The sequence below is a fragment of the Colius striatus genome, chromosome 2, assembly GCF_028858725.1.
Source record: "Colius striatus isolate bColStr4 chromosome 2, bColStr4.1.hap1, whole genome shotgun sequence".
NCBI classification, from domain to species: domain Eukaryota; kingdom Metazoa; phylum Chordata; class Aves; order Coliiformes; family Coliidae; genus Colius; species Colius striatus.
The window spans coordinates 77255361-77279478 of record NC_084760.1 but is presented as its reverse complement, the minus strand read 5'-3'; positions in this window follow the sequence as shown (position 1 = coordinate 77279478).

The window sequence follows — 24118 nt, the reverse complement described above, 5'->3', positions numbered from 1 at the left end:
GTTTAGGTGTGGTGAGCAGCATTCTATCAGCTGTGCCCAGAAGGTATCTTACACAGGAAATTCTTGAGGAATAATATGATTTTTTCAGTGACTTTCTATGTGAAACACAATGAGATTATTTTAACTGTTGTATTGAGCCACTCCCTTCTCATTTTCCTTTCAAGAAAAGCAATGCTGTAGATGCAAGTCATTGCTGTAGATGCAAGATAACCATTTCAAAACGGTTATCACATGTCATCAGATTAATATCCCTGTTATAATTTCAAATGGCACATTTTTAAAATTGACAATATTCTACCAGTGTTTTGCTTGGATCTAAGACAGAGTTAGGCATTGCAGCCACAGTAAAAAGAATATGCTTCCGAAATACAGTTTCCAGTTCAGTACTTCTAATTTTAGTGAGAAATCCTGGCACAAAATTTAACATGCAAGAGAGAAAAAGCTTAAAGAAAAAAAAAGGGGGCGTTTCCCTTTGAGAAAATAAACTGATATACAATAGAGAGATATCACTTTTCACCAATACTTACTTAGATATCGTACTGTAAATCTCAAAAGCTCCCATTTTCCCTTTGCTTGCGTTTTGCTTTTTTATTCAATGTGTAAAATGAATGCAAAGCAAGTATAATACCATACTGCATGCTTGTGCCCTAAAGCAACTTTCAACAAGCATCTGTGTATGGTCATATAAATAACAAGGCAGTAGAAATTTAAATCCAGCATTTAATGTAAAAAATACTGTCTATGTTCTGTGACTTTTAGTGTAGGCTGTCTATACAAAACAATGACATTAACATCACTATACAGAATTTGAAAAGATAGGAAAGTTACTGCTACTTAAATAGCGATTGACAATCTTGCATATTCTTGCTTGGAAACAATGTACAAAGCAAACAAATCTTCCATCTCAAAGCCTCATTCCTAGAGTCGCCCAATAATACATAAATAGGACCACTTAGGCCCACAGCATTCGTCCCCCACTCTGACTTATTCATCTGTTTGTAGCGGATATGAGAGCTTGTGGGTGGCCTGACATGGTCCTCATTCAATATTATTTAATTACTCACTTGATTTCACTTGAAAGAACTATTAAAATGGCATCTTAATTGCTCAGTATTATCCAGAGTCTCTTTCAAAGCTCATAAACTGTCAAGGATTAAAAATGATGTCACTCTTTTGAATTCTGTATTCAGAGAGGAAAAATAAATAAATCTTCATCTAAGCCAAAATAAATACATAAACACATAAAAATACACAGCCCTTGAGGAGGGGGGCAGCTCTCCTCCTCCTCCTCCTCAGCTGCTCTTCTCCTTTGAGCAGGGTTTGGTGAAAAGAGACAACAGATGAAGTACTGCAGCCATAAAGCTTTAGGCAGCAGGGGAAAGTCATGTCTGGGATCCTCATATCTTGGAAGATGGAGTTTTACAGCCACACCCCACTCCACCCCCCAAACAGGCAGGAACTACTGTCCCGGGTCAGGTGAAAGATCCATCCAGTCCAATATCCTGCCTTTGACAGCAGACAGAGGCAGATGCTTAGGGAAAGAACAGGGTGTGAGCAGAGTGATTCCTTCTTCACCCCTCTTCCTCCCAAATATCCTCCCCATTTCCAACAATCAGCAGTTTAGGGATTTCCTGAGCCAGATGTTGCAGCTGGACCCCTGCTTTTAATAGCCAAACAGAAGTTGAGACCCTTTTCTACCAAGAGAAAGACATAAGGTCTTGGCTGTAGCTGCAGTCTGGCTAGCACAGCAACAGCCGCAGAGAGTGGCTTTAATGCGGCTCTTAGTTCAGAGGAGGTTTCTTTCTGATTCTGACCTTCATATGCCATAAAGTCAGGATTAGCACTAAGGAGAATTAATGGCCATCGGACTTTAGAGAGCTAGATTATGACATCAGCTGTCATATTAAGCAATCTATTAGTTGTGTGGAAAGCCTATTTTTACATGCACAAACATACAAAGTACATGTGCAAGCAGATGTTAACTGCAAGGCATATGGAACCTACCCTGTATGTATCAGAAACATGTGGTTGGATAGCCGATTCAAATGCACTTCACTCTAGATGTGAACTGGAAAAAGAAATACATTTTAAGAACAGATAGATGTTGATGTAGATGTTGGGGCATTCATTGACAGTTGACCATAACTCCCCTCAATGCTGCCCTCTGTAAAGATCAGTTCTCATGGATCCAGAAATGAGAAGGGAATGAAGGGAGAATACTTCCTTCAGGAAATCAGATTCTCCTGTGTTTGATCTCCATGCATAGCTTTGCCTTTTCTTTTGTTTTATTAACTGATTTGAAAGAAAATAGTCTTTTATTTCTGCCTTAAGTAAAACCATCCCCCCTTTTCCTCCTTATCAAATGCCACCCACTTTCTGGGGGTTTTTTTTCTAATTTTTATTTTTATGGAGTTAACTCAAAAATAACTGAACTCTGAAACGTGGCATGCAAATGTTTCTAATCTTAGTGTACACACATGTTCAAGCTTGAAAACAAACTAAGATAAAAATAAAGGTGTTGGCAATTCTGAATATGGATGCTTGGCATCTACTGAGACATTTAGAATGTCCTGATTAAACTCCATATTTTGTGACCTGACACAGATATACCTGCCTGATCTGGATGCTCAGAAGGCTCTGCAGAGGCAGCAGACAATGAAGGAGAGAGATGCCCCAGAGTTATCACAGCAGAACCTTGTGGACAGTGAGAGAAAAAGAAGAAGAAATTGCCCAAACACAGACACACTGGAGTGTGTTTTCTTTCAAGAACTGCAGCGCCCAAATACTTTTACTGCATGCTGCAATTAAGTGCTTGACTGCAAGTAGCTCGAGTCCATCACTTCTAGTGTACCACAGTATACATTGAACTGGTCATACACTGAACTGACTATTTTTGTGACAATTTAGCTCCTGATTAATCAGAGTGTTTAGGCACATGTTCACCTTGAAGGAAGAAGGATATCACTTATGTGCCCAAATGGTTTGCTCAGTTGGAGTTCACTTAGTTTGGAGTTTCCTAGTTTGCAGTTTTCCTAGTTTGGAGTTTACCTACACTGAAACCCCAAATCCATAAACCCTAATGCCAGTTCCCAACATCTTTAGGCTGTCCAAAGCAGACTTGTAATTGAGATATACCCCAAGATCAAGGTCAGACCTCCCATTAGGTAGGAATGGGCAAGCTCCTCTATTTCTCCCTTTCCCTTCCAGGAGCCTTTACAGAAGTCAAACACCTTCAAAGGAGCTGACGTCCTCTCAGAATGCTTCCTGTCTCAAAGAGAGTTGCAGACAGCGGAAGTAATGCTCACTTTTCTTCAGTTTCACATATACCCACACACTCCCCTCGCTTTTGCCCTTCTGCCTGGGTCTCTTTGCACTCTACTGTGCAGTCACTGGTTCTGCTGTCTCTGTGCAGCTATAAAAGACAGACAGAAGAAGAGAGTCTGTCTGCAGGGCTCAAAAGGGAAGAAAGAGTGGCACCAGTGCAGTGACTTACCTCACACACAGGTGTACGTGTCACTCAGGAAAGTCTCCAGTCTGAGCCCTGCCATACCCATGCTGGGCTTAAAGTTAAACTTTAATTCACTGAAAAGAAGGAAATGGATAGTTCTGAGCACCATTGTGGCATATACACATAAGTAAAATAGATACTGATTTTTTTTCCATTTGCTGCTTGCCAGATGTGAACAAGATTGCTGGTTCATTTGCACAGCTGATGGAGATCTTTGAGTGAAAAGTTTATGAGAGACATATAAAATGCATCTCCTCTCCTCAAATACTTTTTATTATTTTTAACTACCCCAAGTGAAAGCAATAAAATTCCCCGCTCAGCATTTGAAGAATGAGTATCTGACAAGGAATGCAACAGAATTGCCCCCAAATAACTTTGCCCTGACCCACCAAGCACAGGGATAAAACAAACGAGATGGTTCTTCGCTCCCCTCCTCCTTTTCTGAGAAGTCAGCATTCTCCACTGAAAATAAACCAGTGTTAGTAAGCGACAATTCTGGAATCCTCCCTGGGAGTTGAATCCCAGCTGAGACACTAAATCACTTCGTGAGAATGTGTCCTATTGCGAAACACTTGTATCAGGGTCCTGTTGCACTGTCTTTGGGTGCATTCTTTTTTTAATAAAACAGATTCAATAAAAAAGATTTTATTCTACTTGGGCACATCAAAATTCCCACCAAGTAATACTTCGTGGGGCAGTTCTGTAATCAAAGAGACATGCCGGGTACATTATTCTAAATGTTAGCCCTAATCCTCCAGGCAAATACTAACGGATAGTAGCAATTTGTGTAGTCATTGGAGCATAAAAATGAACCTTTAAAAATATCTAACACTTCAAAAGCAAACCAACAAAAAGCAACAATAGTTTGCTTGTCAGAGCACAAACAACTTCCCCACAAACCATTTGAGAAAGAATGAAATGGCAAATTACATTTGGGTGAATCCAGTTTAGTTATTGTGTGTGGGTCTTTCACCTGCACTAGGAAATTTTGATGCTTCCCTGTTTTATAGCGACATGAATGACGCTGTGCCCAAGGTGCAGCAAAGGAAGCAGTTATATGCACAAGAGGAGACAGATTTAGCAAGCTGAAAAACATTACTTGTTTCCCCACTACAGTACAGTGGGTACCATAGCTATCAGTAGTTGTGTTAGAGCAAAACTAGCAAAAAATGACAGCAGAGACAAACACCAGATGTGTAAGTGACAGTGGGTATACACACACAAGGTCCTCAAGTACAGAGTCCCATTTCTACTAGAAAAATAACGACAGTATGCTATGGTATGATAGCTTACCTTGTAGAAGGCAAAACCTTCTGACTTCACGTGACTCACACAATTTGTCACCTGAGTTTTTCCAAACTTCCACTGAAAATGGAAGAAGACATTGTCTTGGCATTGTTGAACAATTTTAATGTGTCCTTTTCTAACTGAAAATAGACAAGCAGATTGACCCACACATATAACAAGACTATCATTTCCCTGTTTTTCACTGTGTTCCCTCTCTTCCTCACTTTCAAATGTTGCAGTTGCACAATTTGATCTTTCCTTTTTAGAAACCAGGAGCTTTCTTGCTGCCCTCAACCATGACAAGCCACTGCCCATCTCCTCATATTCAGATCCTGGACAGAAAGATACTATTTTCCATGTCCATGCCCCATCTAATATGTGCTATGAGCCAGCTGCCCAGGTCCAGGCCATGATTTAGGGCTTCCCCGTGGGACTAGCATGGTTGTCAAGTCCAGGATGACTTGATCTGGCCTCTGTAGATCCACAGATCTCCTGGCATCCTCCAGCTATCCAGGCTCCCAGAGATGCTTTTACCCATGAACCCAGATGAAGAGGAACAGCGGGACATCAGATAGCCATGCAGTGTTGCATTGATATACGCCTCCTGCTGTGCTCCTTCTAGGAGCATCTGGCCAAGGAGGTCAGACACAAGCTGCTTTTTCCTCAGGTTGAGGAAAGCCAAGTCATGTATAGTAAACCCAGGACACAGGTTATCTCAGTAGTCAGGGCATTCATACGAGAGGAAAGGGTTCTGGTCTTGATATCTGTGACAGAGATAATTTGTAGCTTATTTTTAATAAACAACAGGCACATGCATATATACATGTACATATATAGGCATATATATATATTGAACTAATTGAGCTTTGGGTTAGCATTTGCTGAGGGTGTGTACTCTCAGCTTATTGTGGGAAGTGGTGCGTGCATAACGAGCACTATTTAAATTTTGAAGGAGTCATATCCATGGTTGTGCAGGCCTGATCCAACCAGCTGAGTGTTAAATATGTTCTCAGCTTGCTACTTGCAAGGATGAGGTAAACAATATGTATAGTTTGAATACTCTCTTTCAAGAACTGCAGCTTCTCCTGCTATTTACAATATGATGTAGTTCCTTAAATGAACTAGCCCAAACACAGATGACACCAATATTCAGCAAACACTGTTCATTAGTCAACATTCATGTTCAGAGAAGCTTAGAACCACCTCTGTGAGTGTTTGGTGGAAAACTGTGAAAACAGGCTTTTAGGGGACAGAATCTGCTTTTCAAGATGATGTGCAAAGTACCTTACATTTCTGTTTATAATAAAAACAGTACAAATTAAAATGGTAAAGTACTAGAGAACAAGGAATCACAGGCTTCCTAATGAAAACATCAATAAATTCTGTGAGCCCCAAACCTTTAATTGCAGTATTTGAAGATCTTTGACTTTCTCTGATAAAGTTATGCCAAGTTTTCAAAGCCAAAAAGCCACTACAAAAATTTTCTGAATACTTTTCTGCCTTTTCCCTATCTAGACGGAGAATTTCCATCAAAATATGTTGCTTACTTAAGCTTTTGTATTTATGCTGATTCTGTATGCTAGAGAGGAGATAAGAAACGTCAAAAGGTACTACTAGACATAGAAGAGACAGAATCAAGTTAGTTACTTTCATCACCTCAGCAAAAATGACAGATTGTGCTTCTGGTGATAGAAGTGATCAGATGGATATTTGAGCAACATAGTCTTAGTTCTGGGAAGACAATGAGGCAAATTGTTGAACCACTGTTTTCTCCTTCTTAGACGTAAGCTCTGCCATCTCTCCATGGCAGTGTGGTGGCTATGTTTAATCACAGGATACTAGCACTAAGGAGAGGCACGTGGCAAACTAGCAATTGGTACTAAAATTGCCTGGTCTTTCACCCCTTGCTGGTAACTCAGAAACGTTCCCATTTCTATGGTTGATGAGATACTCTAACTTTGAAAAAAACGTTCACCCACTCAAAGCCTCAAAGCTATAACACATATTTCAGTGTTAAATTTATCTTGCTGAGCAGACATCTCTACCTCAGTGCAGGCACTGGTGTTCACATTATGAAAACAGATGCTTTAATGCTGTGAATAATGACATAACAAGATGCCATAGCTACAAGATGAATTTAGACAAGTTCAAATGGTAAAGCACACAAGTTTCTACTGTGAGGAAATTAAGTAGTTAAACAGCTTATGAAAGGATGCAGTAAATTTCCCATGAATTCAAGTCTGTGTCAATATTGATTTTTTTCACACCTGGCTCAATTGTTCTGGGCACAAACCAAGAGCTGCAGAGTGAAATTCTATGTTTTATCCTCTAAAGAAAGCTGAAACAGATGACTACTAATAACTCCTCCTGGCCTTAAGACCTACCCATACTTTGACCTGTGATCAGAGGGCCACTAAGACATTGGGGAAAATTCTCCAATCTACTGGTTTGATATTTAAAAAAAAGTATAATTTTGGAAATATGCTCCTGTTTTTCAGTATTTGCTTCACTTTTCATTTTCCTGACTTTTTTTGGGAAAAAAAAAAAAAAGTTGAAACACAAACCAAAACTTTTCCCTAAAGGTCTGCTTAAACTACTAAATATTTTTGCTTACTTAAGATACAACTCTGTATTATGTATTCATTATAAAATAGTACAAAGGTTTTTTTTAATTGCTTAACTTTTATTTTATCCTGGAAGATCAATCAAGTAGCTTTTTCCAAAGGGGCGTTATTTCAGAAATCGACAGATACTTCAAGTGGAGCAGGTGCTAAAGATCTCTGCAGGTATCACTGACTGTGTTAAGGATTTACTCAATGTTTGAAGAAATAGAACCCTAAAGTTAAACTCCAAAATCCATATTTAATTAATTTTCTAAGTATTGAACACAGATCATCTCTCTTTGATATGGCTGACCGACATTAGACCTCTTCTGTTACGTAATGTTGAAAGTAGATAAACCATCCCAACTCATTTCCCCTTTGACTTCCTACAATCTAAATAAGTTAATGCACATCTTTTTTCATCACCTGTCTCTCATATGGAGAGAACAGAAGACAGAGAGCTGTCCTACTAAGGAATGTGCAGACAATTGACTTTCCAGCAAATCCCCATAATGTATAATTCATTTTTCAAATGAAATCCTGCCAAACCTGGAGAGTTCCTGTGCAAAAACATCCTGATGTGATTCAATATTTTATTCAACCAACTGATATCATTATTATTCTTGGCGTAGTTTCCTAAGAGATTGAAAATGCATAATCACCACATATGTCTTCCCTTGATAACTCCTAAACACATGGCCAATTCCTGCCACATTTTAAGAGGAACAGGGGCGTGAAATATACCCGGTTCCTACCAGGTTGTTAAATGGAAATGAGAAACTTTTCTTAACACTCCATTGAAAAAGAGACATCAATATTAGACATCAGCAAATGCAAAATACTGGGGCTGTCCCGGCTCTAGGAACAGGTTCAGCTGGCATTTGCACTGTAGATCAGACAAGGTCCACCTGTAAGACAGAAGGCTATATATTAGACCTCAGCTTTGCTGCTCACAAAACTGTTCTATGTACAGTGAGTAACAAATTTTTTCCTTTTTTTTTTTTAAAGACAGAAGTGTTTATGTAGTCCCAACCTGCTGCACATCAAGTGGCTGCCTGTGAGGGACATCAAGACTGCAGGCTGGTTCAGTGCAGGGGGTAACCTCTGCCTCCCAAGAACCACTACTGCCATTCCGCATCCCTCACTGATGGAGGGGAAGACTTGGAGTCCTCCTACTTAGCCAAGCACTTCAACTCAGGAGCCATCATCTGCATGCTTGGCCTGTAAGTAGATCCCACAACTAGTCTCCAGCCTTCTCTCCTAAGAAGGGTTGGGCAGCTAATCACACAAGGCATACATTCTCATGCCGTAATTTCATCAAAATAATATCTGCATTATTTTACTATGTTGTCATGGCTTTGGTTTTGCTATTGGAATTCTGTGTTTCCACCTTCTTTTTTGTAAGTGAAGTTCACATTTGCAAGCTAAACAATATATAATCATGCTGTATCCATAAGGAGAAAAAAAAGCAATTAAACTGAACTGAAAAACGATCCAGCCTCTAAGTCAAGATCTTTCCTGGAACTAATAAATGCTAGATATACTGAAAGAAAAATTGAAAATAAACTTTAAAATATGGCTCTAATAGCTAACCAATTTGGAATGTCTTACGGAAACTTAGAAAATCAAGTTCAAACCGCAGAGATTTAAAATACAAAGGCAGAAAGACCTGATTCTTAGCTTCTGTAAACACACAGGACAAAATATTTGTTTTGACTGAATGATCTCCCAATATATATATTTTTTTTAAAAAAAATCTTTACTTACATAACACAAATTTCTATGTATTAAGAATAATATACTCTTTATACCCTTACATCATTCATCCCATCTCTCTGATGAAAACCAATTGTACTATATGCCTTAAATATTTCGTCACTGGAAGTTAAGCTAGAAAAACAAACGTCTAACAGTTTTATTGTTCAGTTCCTGAAAGAATTCTGGTTTTCATTAAAGCACAGACTAGTTATAAAAGCTGCTGTTCAAAGGCTGCTATATGGTACCACAGACTGACATTAGATATCTAAACGAAGCCCATGGTGAGAGTAAATCATGACATGTTTGCATCATCAATCACTAGATATTTGCACCAAATGCTATGGAATTAAAGCCTCTGATAACATCTACAGTGTGGGCAGTTTAAGCATAATAAAATTGATCATGCAATGACTTTCACTGTGTTCTTAATAAGCTAAAGTGTCACAGCAGTGGCTGTCTGGCATTGTGAAGCACCACCAATAGCCAAACCGCAGCTTTTGTGATCCTGAGCAGGACAGGGGCTTATTGCTAAGAAACTTTAAAGACCGTCTTCTATAGTAAATAAACATGTGATAGTCTAGATGCAAAGATTTTAATTTTTTTAAAACATACAAAGAGCCTGGTTCTAAACCAAATCAGTTTGTTACTTCAGGAGTTTTGCCACTGACTTAATTGGACAGAGTCAGAATGTAACAAATCATTCAAGGTGCAATAGCTGAGCATACGTCTATGCTGGGTAAAAGTGTGCTGCTATTGTTTCTCTAGTCTTACCTTTCAGGCACTGTCTAAACACAGTATGCCTTTCTTTTACTCTCCCTTTGTGGGGAGACAATCCTGACAAAGTAACATAGATCGCTTGCAATGCAGAGTATTAATCATATTGAGCCATTTTCTCAAGCATCTTTCTTTTCAGGCCCACGTTGGAGAAGTTTGTGGAAGATAATCTCCCATGGAAGAGACCCCACACTGTACCAGGGAAAGTGTAAAGAGGCCTCCCCTTGAGCAGAAGCAGCAGCAAAGTCCAACTGTAATGAACTGAGTGCAACCCCCATCCCCCTGCATCACTAGCGGGGAGGAGGTAGAAACTCAGGAAAAAGGGAGGGGTGGGGGGGTTGTATTTTATGGTTCAGGTTTTATTCCTCATATTGCTACTCAGTTTTGATTGATTGTTAATAATCAAATCTTTTCTCCCCAAGTTGAGTCTGTTTTGCCTGTGATGGTAATTCCTGAGAGGGCACAGAATCACAGAATCTTAAAGGTTGGAAGGGACCTCAAACAATCATCTAGGCCAACCCCCCTGCCAGAGCAGGACCACCTAGAGTAGGTCACACAGGAATGTGTCCAGGAGGGTTTTGAATGTCTCCAGATCTCCCTGTCTTTATCTCAACTCACGAGCCCTTTGTTATATTTCCCTCTCCCCCATTCACTTTAGAAGAGGGAGTGACAGAACAGCTTTGGTGGGCACCTGGCACCCAGCCAGGGTTAAACACCAACATTTGGAAAAAAATACAGTTTTCCTACTGTATGAAGTAGAAAAAACCCTTTCTCTGTACAGTTAGGAATGCCTGCTCTGTTACATTTGGCATGCATGTTGTTCTTATTCTTCAACATATAAATGATGGTGCTGGGTGATAAAAAACCCACCACTGTCAGTAACAGAAGAAAATACTTTTTGGTTGTATTCACTCTCCCCAAATCCACATCCAAGTGTAATGAAACTCTCTCTCTTTTCAGATTAAGCTAATTTCTTCTGCGCTCTGGGTCAGTTTCGTACAACTGGTTTTAATACAAGCAGGCAAACAGGCCAGTCACTTACTGATTTCAGTTGGTTCTTGTCCTGCTGGGTGGTAAGAGCCTCCTAGGAAATGCTTAGTGACTTTAACTTCCATTGACCTCCAGGCAACTGAATGCTCTCAGCATCTCAAAAGACTGAGCTCTTGCATTCATAGTTTCAGATGTGATCACATTATAACTATGAGTTGCTTTCAAAGTAGTTTTCAGACTGTTCGTTCCTTTCTTCTGCCAGGTACACAGTGAACGAAAACATTTACTTTCTATTAAATACAAAAAGGCCAAAAAGAAAGCTTCAAGCTTTGTGTTAGAGCCTGGCTCTACTGAGAGCTGCTACCCGAGAGTGAAATAAAAATGACCAACCTAGAAACTTTTATCTCCTTAAAACACTAAAAAAGCCCAGCATTTCTATGGAGATGAGATGTAAGTGTGACCCTGAAGAACCTGTGATTCCCTCAACACACACCCCTCCCCGCCACGATTGTACCTTGTGACCCTCATGTGATTCCCTACACATGCAAAGAGCAGAGTTGGGTATTTCAGCTAGAAAGGGCAAAGCAGAGCCAGGGAAAAGGTGTGGTGGGGACTAGGCATGCTCAAATAGCTCTACTTCTACAGCTGCATCAGAAATTCTAGCTGTTGGCACCCTGCCTTGGCAAGCCACATCTTGTTACTCTTTCTGAGCAGAGATGAAAGAAATGAAGGAGAGATAAATAAAAGTCTTCTGTGGATTCAGCCACCAGTCCACTGGGAGCCGGGGTTGTACCAAACTGTGGTGTCTGAGTACCTGCGTTACCTTAGCTATAGGCTAGAGATTTCTGCTTTCCCCTTAAATTGAGGAATAGTTGTTGGCCTAAGTGCTGGAATAGCAAATGCTGCTAGGACTGTGAAACACACAGAAAGGCTAGATGCTTTCCCCTTCTCAGCATGGGAAAGAGCTCAGCTGAAGTACACTGCCCCATTTGGACTCTGCACTTCACAGATGGAGCCAAATGGCGATAGCCCTGAGGAGAGCAATGGAAAGTAATCTGAGGTCCAGAAAACCTGACGTAGAAGGAAAGACTGAATAAACTGGAGTTGTTTAAAGAAGATAATCGAGAGGAGGCTTGATAACAATCTTCAGTGTGTAAGGCTGCAAAAAGAAAACGAAAGGAACAAACTGTTTCCTGGGTCCAGTGTGGCCAGGATGAGCAGCAATATGCTTAGTTTGCAGTATGAGAAAATTGGGGGAAAAGAGTCCTCTAACCAAGAAGAAAATAAAATGCTGGCTAATTTGTCTGAAGAGTTCACTGTGGGTGGTGTTTAAGAAAGATTAGACAAATTTCTATGACAAGTGATGCTGGTTTAACTGAGCCTTCCCAGGGACAAGGAGTAGACCTCATATCCTTCCCAAGATCATAGCTTGAGAAAATGCTAAATTAGATAAACTGTGTGCCACGGTCACACTACAGACCCTGATACGTCACATGTGAATGAAGGTCAGCAGGGACTGTGCCATACTTACAGGCCAAATGGATTCCTTGGCAGTTCAAAGGAGAATCTTGGGTACTTATTTCAGGCAATATTGTGTGTGAAGCATTACCTACTGACAGGCACTCCCCTTGGCCATTTCCGAGTCATTTCTGCTTATCTGAAAGCTGATTCAGAGAAGACTGTCTTCTAGTCACTGATAAGGCCTCACTTGGCCTCCTTTTACATGGGAACTATCTGCACACTAGTTATTAGAGATCACAGCTTTTTTTTTTAAGATCAACAGAATTCTCTTATATCTGCTTCCAAATTTGGATTAACAAGGAACTGGAGCATCTCTACAGTAAGCAGAGCCCTGGGGTGGGAAAGAGTCTGCTTCTTAGATAAGTTTAAAAGAGGTCTAGAGAGTGAGCCATATCCTACATATCTTCTGTACATGCAAAGGGGACATGAACCTTCTGGCCACCCCCAGCTCAGGTGAATTCTCTCATGTGACCAGCCCAAAGAGAGCAGGAATCCTTCCAGGAAGGGTCATCCTTCCTGTTGGCCAGTGTCCTTATTCTCATTCAGCTCTGCAGGAAGAACACTATAGCCAGTGCTGAAGTTTAAGGAATGCAAGCATGTTAATTATTAGAACTTCAAACGAGACAAGATCTAGTGGGCTGGATTCCAGAGCTCTGAATTAAATGAAAACCTCATCTTGATGTCCCTTGGCTCACAGTGCGGGTTGCTAGTGGGAAAAAAATAAATAAATCAGTACACACAGAAGATGGTTTACCAGTACAAAACAAGAGTATACAGCCTTAGGAATATGGGTACATTTAAAAGCAAAAGCTGTTTCTGGGCAGCATTCCTTACACAGGCTTGTTCTGCACGACTGTGAAGAAACTTCAACAGGAAGATTTCAGTATGATGTTTACACTGCTCTCCTTTAAAATAGATGTAAGGACATCGCCCCCTGCTCTACTGTTTGTTTGGAGATCACATCTCAGTTCCTGTTCTGTGACCACGCTATGTAATGGGTGCCACTGAGATTCTGAAGGCCATAAGCATAAAACTATTTCAGGACCTAATTCCTGTATCAATGGTTTCTCATCTTTGCCCACCACAGTTTCTTGCTGTTTCTCCCCTTTTATAGGAGAGTATGTAAAGCTATTCTTCTACTGCTTGCCTCCTTCTCTGTCTGAGGAAGTTTGTGAGAGAAGCAAGAAAACCATCAGATGTGTCCATCCTCTGGCTGCAGAAAAGCTATGTTACCAGTCATCAGAAGTACAAAGAGCAGCATAAGTATTTCTCCACCACCCAGGTAAGACAGCACAATCCAGGACAGAAGTTCAAAATTTGGTCTGTCCTGCCCTGGTTCCTACTGTGATACACATGGTCAAAATCATAGAATCATAGAATGGTAGGGGTTGGAAGGGACCTTTAGAGATCATCTAGTCCAACCCCTCTGCAGAAGCAGGTTCACCTAGATCAGGTTGCATAGGAACATGTCCAGGTGGGTCTTGAAGACCTCCAAGGAAGGAGACTCCACAACCCCTCTGGGCAGCCTGTTCCACTGCTCCATCACCCTCACAGTGAAATAGCTTTTTCTTATGTTTAAGTGGAACTTTTTGTGTTCCAGCTTCATCCCATTACCCCTTGTCCTGTTACTAGCTACTATAGAAAAAAGAGTTGTCCCAACCTCCTGACACCCACCCTTTAGATATTTATAAATGTTAATAAGATCTCCCCTCAATCTCCTCTTCTCCAGACTAAACAGCCCCAGTTCCCGCAGCCTTTCCTCGTATGAAAGATGTTCCAGTCCCCTGATCATCTTGGTGGCCCTGTGCTGGACTCTCTCCAGCAGTTCCCTGTCCCTCTTGAGCTGAGGAGCCCAGAACTGGACACAGGACTCCAGATGAGGCCTCACCAGGGCAGAGTAGAGGGGGAGAAGAACCCCCCTTGACCTGCTGGCCACACTCTTCTTGATGCATCCCAGGATGCCATTGGCCTTCTTGGCCACGAGGGCACATTGCTGGCTCGTGTTTAGCTTATTATCAATCAGGACTCCCAGGTCTCTCTCTGCAGAGCTGCTCCTCAGCAGTTCGACCCCAAGCCTGTACTGGTGCATGATGTTGTTCCTTCCCAGATGCAGGACTCTGCACTTGTTGAACCTCATGAGGTTCCTCTCTGCCCCACTCTCAAGCCAGTTGAGATCCCACTGAATGGCAGCACAGCCTTCTGGGGAATCAGCCAGTCCTCCCAGTTTGGTGTGATCAGCCAACTTGCTGAGGGTACTTGGTTAGGTTATGATTAAGCATTAGATGGCTAATCTAGTAAAGCATTAGATCCGATGGCATCTAAAGAAATATGAGGTATCTGCATAGAAGAAAATATAATTCTCTTATGAGAGTTTAAGAGCCCAGCCACCATCACAGTTGAATACAGTAGAAAAGAGTAGAATCTCATTCTGTATTCAAAAAAGTATTTTTCTATTGAGTGAAAGAGGAAATAATGTGAAGACTGACTCAGCCATGGAGACAAGCCTCCTCTGTAGTCCAGGCAGAGACACAAGGTTCACCTTGCTGGTCTACTGGCACAAGCTGTCTAAATGTCAGAAAGTGCAAATCTCCATCTCTTTCTACTCCTTAGACACTCAGTTTTTTTGTGAACCACAAAGGTTAAATAATTACTGTTTACTAATTTACTATTCACTTCTGATATGTGACGTCTTCTCCTCTCGTGATGGCTGTAGCATGTGTCTGAATGGATTTGGCGCAACTTAAAAAGACAGAGCTCCTAACTCTAGTTGTTTCTTACTTGCTGGATGGTCTGGGGTAAGTCACTTCAATCCTCCGTGTCTCTGGTTCCTCACATGTGAAAGGAAGCTAATGATATCTCTGTTAAAGTCTCTGGAAATGGAACTGAAGAGTTCTAGATACTATTATAAGTTTATTTCCCCAGCAATTCTTAGAATTGCATGAGATGCTCTCATAAAAATACAGATCATTTTAAAAAACTCAAGAAATTTCCAGCAGTTCATACTCTAAGCAGAAGAAATAAGGCCCAAAATCTAAATATTGGTCTGGTGAGAATCTGGAGTTTCTTATTTAATATAGACAGTTAACACAAACTCCACTTTTTACCTCACTGATGATGACTAATTCACGAGAGTTCCCCAGCACCCAAACAAAGTAGGGTTTGCTGTGAGTAAGAAAAAGAAAAGTTACGGGGAGGTCTCTCTGGAACTTATAAAAACCAGAGATATGCTCTCAACATGTTCCAAAAACATCAAGAATGAAAAACTGCATTTCAATACAGCCAAGAGTTCAAGTACCATAAAAGCACCATTAAAATGTGCATTTGTATTGCATCACCGAGGCAGATCATCAAAGGATACACGCTAGAGTTTTACTTCAGTGACTTTAATATAGGCATTGCTATATCCTCGCTGTGCTAGGACTATCTTTTTATGACTTTGCCTTTACTATCCAAATATATACACGAAGCACTAGAAGTTGTTTCAGTAGACTGAGCTGAAGAACAGCATTCTTATAATAATAGTAGTGGATACTTTGTGTTTGGCTGGATAATTATATACAAGATTATGTAGTAAGTGTACAATTGTGGAAAAAAAAAGTTAGGCTTAACATTTACCAGTGCAGGCTTTTAGAGTAGGGCTGGAATGGAAATCTTCTGTTCCACAGTGTAAATCTATGCAGTCTGGATTAAATAGCACAGTTAATCAACATCTGATGGTGCCAGTTGTGTGGACTCACCAACCAACCAACCAACCAAAAGACAAAAGCATCCTTTTTTGAAACGTCACACATCTACTGTTGTGCATATAACATGAAAAATAAAGAAATAAACCATCAAACGTGCCTTCTCTTATGGGAAAAGATTTGAATGAAAGTTTTTGAGCACATTAAATATCTGATATTCACTGTAGTACTGCATCCTGAAATGTCCAAGTTATTTTCAGCAGAATTTCTTACACAATTGGAGCCTGTGTGCTCATACATCTTGTGCTCACCTGTGTATTCATTTCAACAGTTTCTTAATGGTATTTCCAACTAGCTTCTGACACTGGTAGAATTGTTAAAGACAGATGAATTCCTCCTCCTTTTTTTTTCCCTGAAAATCGACAGATGAGTGAAGATGCTATCGGAGTCCTGGCTCTGAGAAAATTTGCAGTTGTGAATTCAAGATATGAGAGAAGTCTCATGGGAGAAAGCCTTTATATAAACACCCCAATGATGGGAAAAGCTTTGCCTGGGGCTCACATCCTCTTAGATAGTGAAAGTCAATCACCCATGAGACAAAAAAACATAGGAAGCCAGGCTTCATTAGTTCTGCTGCCACAAAACTACTTGTTTAACAAAATGGCTATTCCAGGATTTTTTTTAAGAAAAAGCATTGTACTATTGGCATGTGCAAGTTGGGATTCCTTTGGTTTTCCTTTTTTTCACTAAGTGCTTCTCTTTATTAACCTATAAATTGCGTGCTTAACTCACCAAAAAGCAGACTCACTGCTGTAAATAAGAAGACAAATAAAACAGCAACTTACAAAGCATGCAACACAAGAGTTGAACGAATGTTTGCACAACAAGTCACGACACAGGTCTACTGAGAAGAACAAAAATCAACAATTTAAACGACTTGGCCAACAAGTGATGCTTGATTTTTAACAAGTAAATCTTTAGCAGAACATAGAGGGGAAAAAACATGCCCCCAAAAGCTATTCAGAACTCTTTTTTTCAGCAGTATATTGTATCCCAAATTTTCATCAGTGGTTTTTCATGTCAAAACATCTGAAATAAGAGTTATTATCAGAGAGTGAATTTTGAAAATATAGCTAAAAATCTCAAGTCTATTTTGACATCTCATGGTTGGTCTCAGAAACAAGGCATACAAAATATTTAATGATTTTATGTTTAATCATTGTGTGTGTACTTGTTTGCTTCTCAAAGTTCTCACTCTGTTTGAGAGAGGAGGAAATTTAGTCACAAAAGTCTCTGTATTCTTGACAGCAGGCACTCTTCAAATAGTAAGACCAGTTACAAAACTGCAATAATCTACACATCAAATTCTGGATTTCACAAACACACACACAAAACCCTCAACATCCTGGAAATTTTTTGTTATTGTGATTGCACCAGCATTCATGATAACAATCTGGAGACTTTGGCCAGGGTCAAGGAATTGAATGTTTTGGGTTCCCTAAGTATCATCAGGTTGAAAAAGCAGCTGACGAAACAGCTCAGTAGCTTTCTTCCCTGGTGGTCTGTTAGTGTGGGTTTACATTGGTTTACGTTTTTCAGGTTTGCTTCAAGAAGCAGGCCACAGAATTCAGAAAAAAAACAACAACTCAAGTTCACCTTAAACCAAGTGGTCAACAACCATAAGCCTCACTGGGCTCTGGCTCAAACACTTCAGAAAAAAGGGAGGGTTAAGGTGGTGGCGGTCCCATCTGTGAAATACGCACAGTGATGTGGACAGAAATCCATCTGCTGCTCTGGAGAGCAATTGCTTGAAGGATTTATTCATTTTCTTATGATTGCACTTACTCCTTTCTTACCATTTCAACACATCTTTCAAAGAAAGTAGAGTTTGTTAAGGGACTGCAGTCACGCAAATACATTTTGAAACACGTTCCTTAGTTTAATCTCTTGTCTGTATTGTTACCAGTTAGTAAGATAACAGAAAAACACTTCTTAGCTGTAGCCAAATAAAAACTTCTGTAGAATGTTTTCTTTACACTTCTTAAGCCCCACTTAAATTATTTTTTTCCCTTTACTGTTTTGTTTAAATCCTCCTTTTTTTCCCCCGTCCCTTTATCAAGTCCCCATAATCTTTCTCATTGCACCTTAAAAGTTGGTTCAGTCTGCTACCTCCTTCCTTCACTTGCTGTGACATTGGAACCACTTCTGGCTTATTCCCCTACCATGGGACCTGCTTTATATGTCTTTTCACAACTTTTTGGTATCTAATTTTCAGTTCTTTCCACACAGGTTTTGTGTGACTGGAGCAACAACAGAACGCAGGAATTAACTTGGCATCAGACAAGACAGGAGAAACACTGATGTTGGAAAGTCAATGAACATACTCTAAAGAAAGAAATACCTGGTTATTTTTTCTAGTTTGGCATGCCATAACTATTCTCTGCCTTACATACTGCGCTGCCCCAGTGGCAAGTTTCCATGTCCTGGGCAGAGCTGGCTGGAATCACTCCAATTAAATGCAATTTTGCATTTAATGGAGATGTTTGGATAGGGAATTTTAACCTATGACTCTTGAATTCCAGACAATTACTGATTCTTAGATAATATATGCATACCTCTCTTCAGTGTTTCCAGATCATTCATCAAACCATTTTGTAATTATTTGACGTGATTTCTTTTCTTATTTTATTATCTTTGGTGAATTTCACCAACATGTTCCCTAATCAGTCTTTGCCTGTAAATCAGTGGTTAAGTCACTACCCCTGGAGGTATTTAAAAGACGTGTGGATGTGGTGGTTAGGGAGGTGGTTTAGCAGTGGACTTAGCAGTGTGAGGTTAAGAGTTGGACTCCATGATCTAACAGGTCTCTTCCAACCTAAAAGATTCTATGATTCTAAATGGCCAATTAACACCAGATCCCTCACCAGTGCTAAACTCTGTGGGACTTAAGCATCATTACTCTAAGTCCCTTGGCTGTTCTTTAAACCAGACTGACACATATGTTTCAGCTGACTTCAAAGTTTGTATCCTGCATATTCCACAGTCCTCTGCTGATTCAGTCCTTCTGTAAAAATAACACAGCCAAACATTATGAGGTTTGTTAGTGACGTGAACAAGGGCTGTGACTGGAGTGGAAAATAGGCACATGTTCATTGAGAAGAGAAATGATCTGTAAAAGTTAGGCATCCTGGGAAACACAAATTCAGGGAGTAAGTGTTCCAATGCAGATATCTGATCTTGTGCATTCCAGGCTATTTGGGACCTTGATCATCTGATTTCTGCCCTGTCCCCTCCCCCAACTTGCATCTCTGTAAATAACATTTCTGAATGTGAACCACCCTGCATCTGGCACAGGACTGCCTATGCCAAGCTGACTACACCCTTCCCCTGGGGCATAAGGTCATGAATCATGATAAGCACAGCAGTATAGGAATTTCACACTTTATAAAATTATTGTTTACAAGCAATGGCAGTGATTACTCCAAAAACATTTCAGAAACAAAAGGGGGAAAAGTTAACTAGATATGCAGACACAATAATTAAGCTGTAGCCACTACCAGTTATCTCTTTACCCAGCAGTCTAAGTCTTCCTTTATTCTGCTTTTCCTCTGAGGAAGCTTAACCTTCTGCAATCCTACTGAGGAGAGAGACATCATTTAAATACCCTGCCCTTGCAGCACAAAAGCCTAATTCAGCTCCTTTCCTTGCTCTCCAGGAAGAAACAAGCCAAGAGGGTGCCTTGTGGGATATATTCATTTTGCTTACTAGCTTGAGACTAGTCAGACTTGGAGACTATCCAAACTACTCAGTCTCGGAGCCCTCCCTTTGCAATTGCTCCAAGCCCAATCCCACTGGGAGTAGGCTGTCGGAAGACATCCAGCACTCGTGAGCCCATGTGTCCCTTCGATGTGTGGCATAGATGGCCAGCCACATAGAAGTACTAGAGACACCATCCAGGAAGAGGTGAGGCACAGCTTCTCCAGTCTCCCTGTTTCAGACAAGTAAAGAACAAGGGCAAATGACCTGTGGTGCACACAGCCTGGGCAGAGACACAGCTGCTCAGACTTTCAGCCTGGAGCTGCCATTTCTCAGCCAAGATGCAGGGACCCCAGTCTACCCAAAAATCTGCTATAGCATCCCCAGGCTACGGTCTGCATTTCTTTCCACTCCAGTTTAATTGCCATCACAAAGTGGGAAGCCAACAGTTTTCTATCTCCTCATACACCCTTGATGTGTGGCCACAAATAACACATGCAAACCCTTTGTAATCCTGCACGTGTTTGTGCTACACACTGAAGCACAGTGATTCTCACTGTTGTGAAATCAGCTCTGTGATGCTGGACACAGTAGGTTCTACATGCCACAAACAAATCTTTCCCTCACTCTTAGTCTTTTGGCAGCAAAGATTACTTATGGGGTCAGGCTTTCTACATTTAGCATATTCTCTTTAAAGTTGAAACTCTACACAGGGACTTTCCAGACTCTTCAGAGCTATTGGAAAGAACATCAGCATATGTCCTCCTCCATTCTCACCAGTGAGACATTTAGGAGTTCCTTTGGCCTCATCTTAAAAATACTCAGAGCACAAAAATAAGTCATGCCTGAATTTCAGTTAAAATGCAGCCTTCCAAACAGCGTTGACAGTGCCCTGCTAGACACAGTTGAGAGTAGGGGCTGGGATTTATTTCCCAACACCTCTCATATAGCTCAGTCAGTACTTATAGTGATGGCAAGCAGGAGTCAGGGAAAGATTCCAGAGAGTCAAATATTGCAGATCTCTTCCTTTCTGTGTAGGGATGTGGACAGTCCAACTGAAATGGTGGCTGTGTGCCTAGCACAGCAAGGTCCCACTCTATGACCAAGGATCCATAAAACTGGGTTACAGAAAACAACAGCTACACCTTCCCTTGCGATTAAGCCATAGCATGGGTCCAGCTGTAGTTGAATTTACAGGTTCTCTGCAAAGACAGCTGCTATGGCCTGGCTGCCCCACTGGTGCTCTCATCTGTAGCTGGAATATAGCACACAGGGGACTGCAGGCATGCATGAATTTCAGATTTCTATTTCTTCCTACAGATTAAACCCTTTTACAGTTATATTTCTCCAAAGATATTCTGAGCATTAGTATTTATTTTGCACAGCTGTGAGAGGCTTCTTTGACTTCATATAGAAGTTACATCTGCTCTATTCACCATTTGCTATATTAACAGGAAAGTGTAATATTTCAAAATAACATTAAGGTGGAGACAGGAGCTGACTAAATGAAAGCAGATTAAAATCCTTGTTCCGAGGAAGAAGAAAGTCATTAATTTTAGTGGTTGCTGCTCACTAGCAGGTTTCATTACTTTATGATTTCCATCTCTTTTCTCTGTTTAATTATTCTTCCTTATCAACCATTTAGAACTTAAGGACCTTCAAGATAGGCTTAATTCAGTCTTATATTCTTTTATGTTTTCTTGTCAAGACTGCTGTTATCTACTCCCCCTTCCATCTGTGGATTATTTGTTCTGCCAAGGCAACAAGCTTCTCTTTGTTAGCTTCTCTTTGTTGCCTCTGAGACTTTTTCCATAAGTGTAAGTATACCCAAAACCAATGGCTTTAAGGTCGCCTGCAAAGCTCTTTGCCTTTTACAAGGCCTTACCTCACAAATCCTCTAATCGCCTACAGAAAATCACAGTAACCTTTACACAAAATGAATGTGCTAAAAAATGATGTTCTTATTCCTCTGCCTATTTGGCAGTCTTTGGGCTGTGGTTTTCCTGGAAGAGGAACTGTATTCTTCAGCTATGTCTAGACTGGTCAAACTAATAGTGTCTGAGCACAGGCCCACCAGTCACCTATCTTGCTGAATTGGTAGCAAGCTTTTGGCCTAGGAGAGCTAACTCTTTTCCAAGCATTACTGTGTGCACAGTTCAAGTTCGGACATAAGGAAGGGCCAGGGACTGTTCCCAACAGGCAGCTGACAAGCTCACCGTTGTTTGTGAGAGAAAAATGTGTAGCAGTAGGGACATGAGCTCTGCCATGTCGGCATGGAGCAGCTACCAGAAATTAATTGCAGTCCACACAACAGGGACTGCTTGGGATGTGTGCACTGCCCATTCCTCTGAAGATCTCAGCCATAAACAGATCTCAGCTTGCTGCTTGAAGCTCAGTAACTAAGCAATGGTTGCATTTTTCCATTTCTGAGATTTGGTGTGTGCATACAACTTTTTTGACTTTTTTTTTTTGTCTCACATTACTGGAGTACCCTTTTCTTAAGGCACAAGGACTTAACGTTGGAAGGAGAAAAAAACCAATTCCGATCTCCCTTTCATTTTAGGGAAGCCAAGAGGAAGGATCAGAAGTCTCTGCGCTCCCATTCCCCATCTTGAGCCATCTGAAATACCTTTGCTGACTCAAGGGTTAACAGGGAGTAGAGGACAAGTCTGCCGGGGGGGGGGGGGGGGGGGGCGGGGGGGGGGGGGGGGCGCTCTCTCCTGGAGCAGTGGGAGCTGGAGAGACCCTGACTCCAGAAAAGCTGTGCTGCAGGATAAAGGCTGATGGGGAGGTACAGAGACTCTTAAAGAGCATCCTGAAGACAAAGCAGCTGTAAACAAGCTGCAACAGGGAAGGTTAACATCTGAGGTGCTGACATTAGGCAAGGAAGAGGCAACAGAACCAGTGGCTGCAAAACTGAGCTGCTACTCAGAGCCTCCTCATGGTGCTGGAGGGAGCAGAGTGACAAAGATCCCCTTGGCATGATAGCAGATAAAGCTGGAATTCCCACCTCTAAGGCCTCTCTCTGACTTCAGGGAGCAGAAGGAAAGATCACCAGAAACCTGAGAAGTCATAATCTGTTTCTTGTGGGGTCTTAGAAAGAAGAATTTGGTGGCAAAAGCCTCAAGTAAGAAAGGAACAAACAAAAGCCAGAACACTTGTGCATGTCCCCTGCTGTCAACAACACATGCTTACAGCTTGATGCCATTCTCAGGCCAAGCATCTGGTGCCTAGAAGGCAAAGACTGATTCCTGGTAGAGTGGTCATCTTGCTCCTTGTATGCCTCTGACAGCAGCACATGGATGTTTTGCTTCTGCTTCATTTTAGGGGCAAGAAAAGCAAATAGGGACAAGGAGAGTCTGTATATTCTTATCTAGGTTTTGTTTTCAAATGGGGAAAAATCAGAAGAGTAATTCAAATCTGTCTTAGCTGGGATTGCTAGTTGAAGCATTGCTACATTGGCCTTTCCAACTGCTGGCATGGAGCTGAGCTCTGAGATTTTTCAAACATCATCTCTTAAACACCCACATCCCACAGCTGCAATACAGTCAAGATACAGGAGAGCAATTCATAAAACAATTTTATACCCATGCCCTCATTCTGCCACAATTCAATACCATTCCCAGAGTTGTGCTGAGATCACTGATGGTATCAAGTGCAAACAGCACACTAAATTATAAAGGCCTATGAGCATCATTTGCCTTTAAAAGGCACAAAACCACACACACGCATGCACTCACACATATGCCATTTTGCCAAGCATTAAAGACAAAGTTATTTATAAGCTTCTGTCAAATAAATGCACGACTGCTGTGAGGATGTTTATATTCAAAATCCTCTCGTGTTATTTCAGATATCTTTCTCTTAAACATCTACTTGCTATTTCTAATTATTTTTCCAAATATTCACAAAAGCTGAACAGTTCATCTTTCAGAAAGTCGTATTTAAGGTCTGATAATATGCTCAGGAAAGTTTAAAGAGTCACTACTTTTTCAGGGACACTGTGCTTACTACTGTGCTGGGATCCACCCTGAGGTAGCTACACACATACAAGGAACTTTCCACCACTGCATCCAACAAGAATGTGCAAACAAGTCATGCTCACATGCAGAACAAGCTGTGAAGGCTACTGTAGGGGCCCCAGTTTAGGAAGTATTCTTTACGCTACCAATCCTGAAGTGAGTGGAAAGACTGTTTTCACTGGGTTTCTCAGGGGAAATTTGTGGCCTCTGCATCTG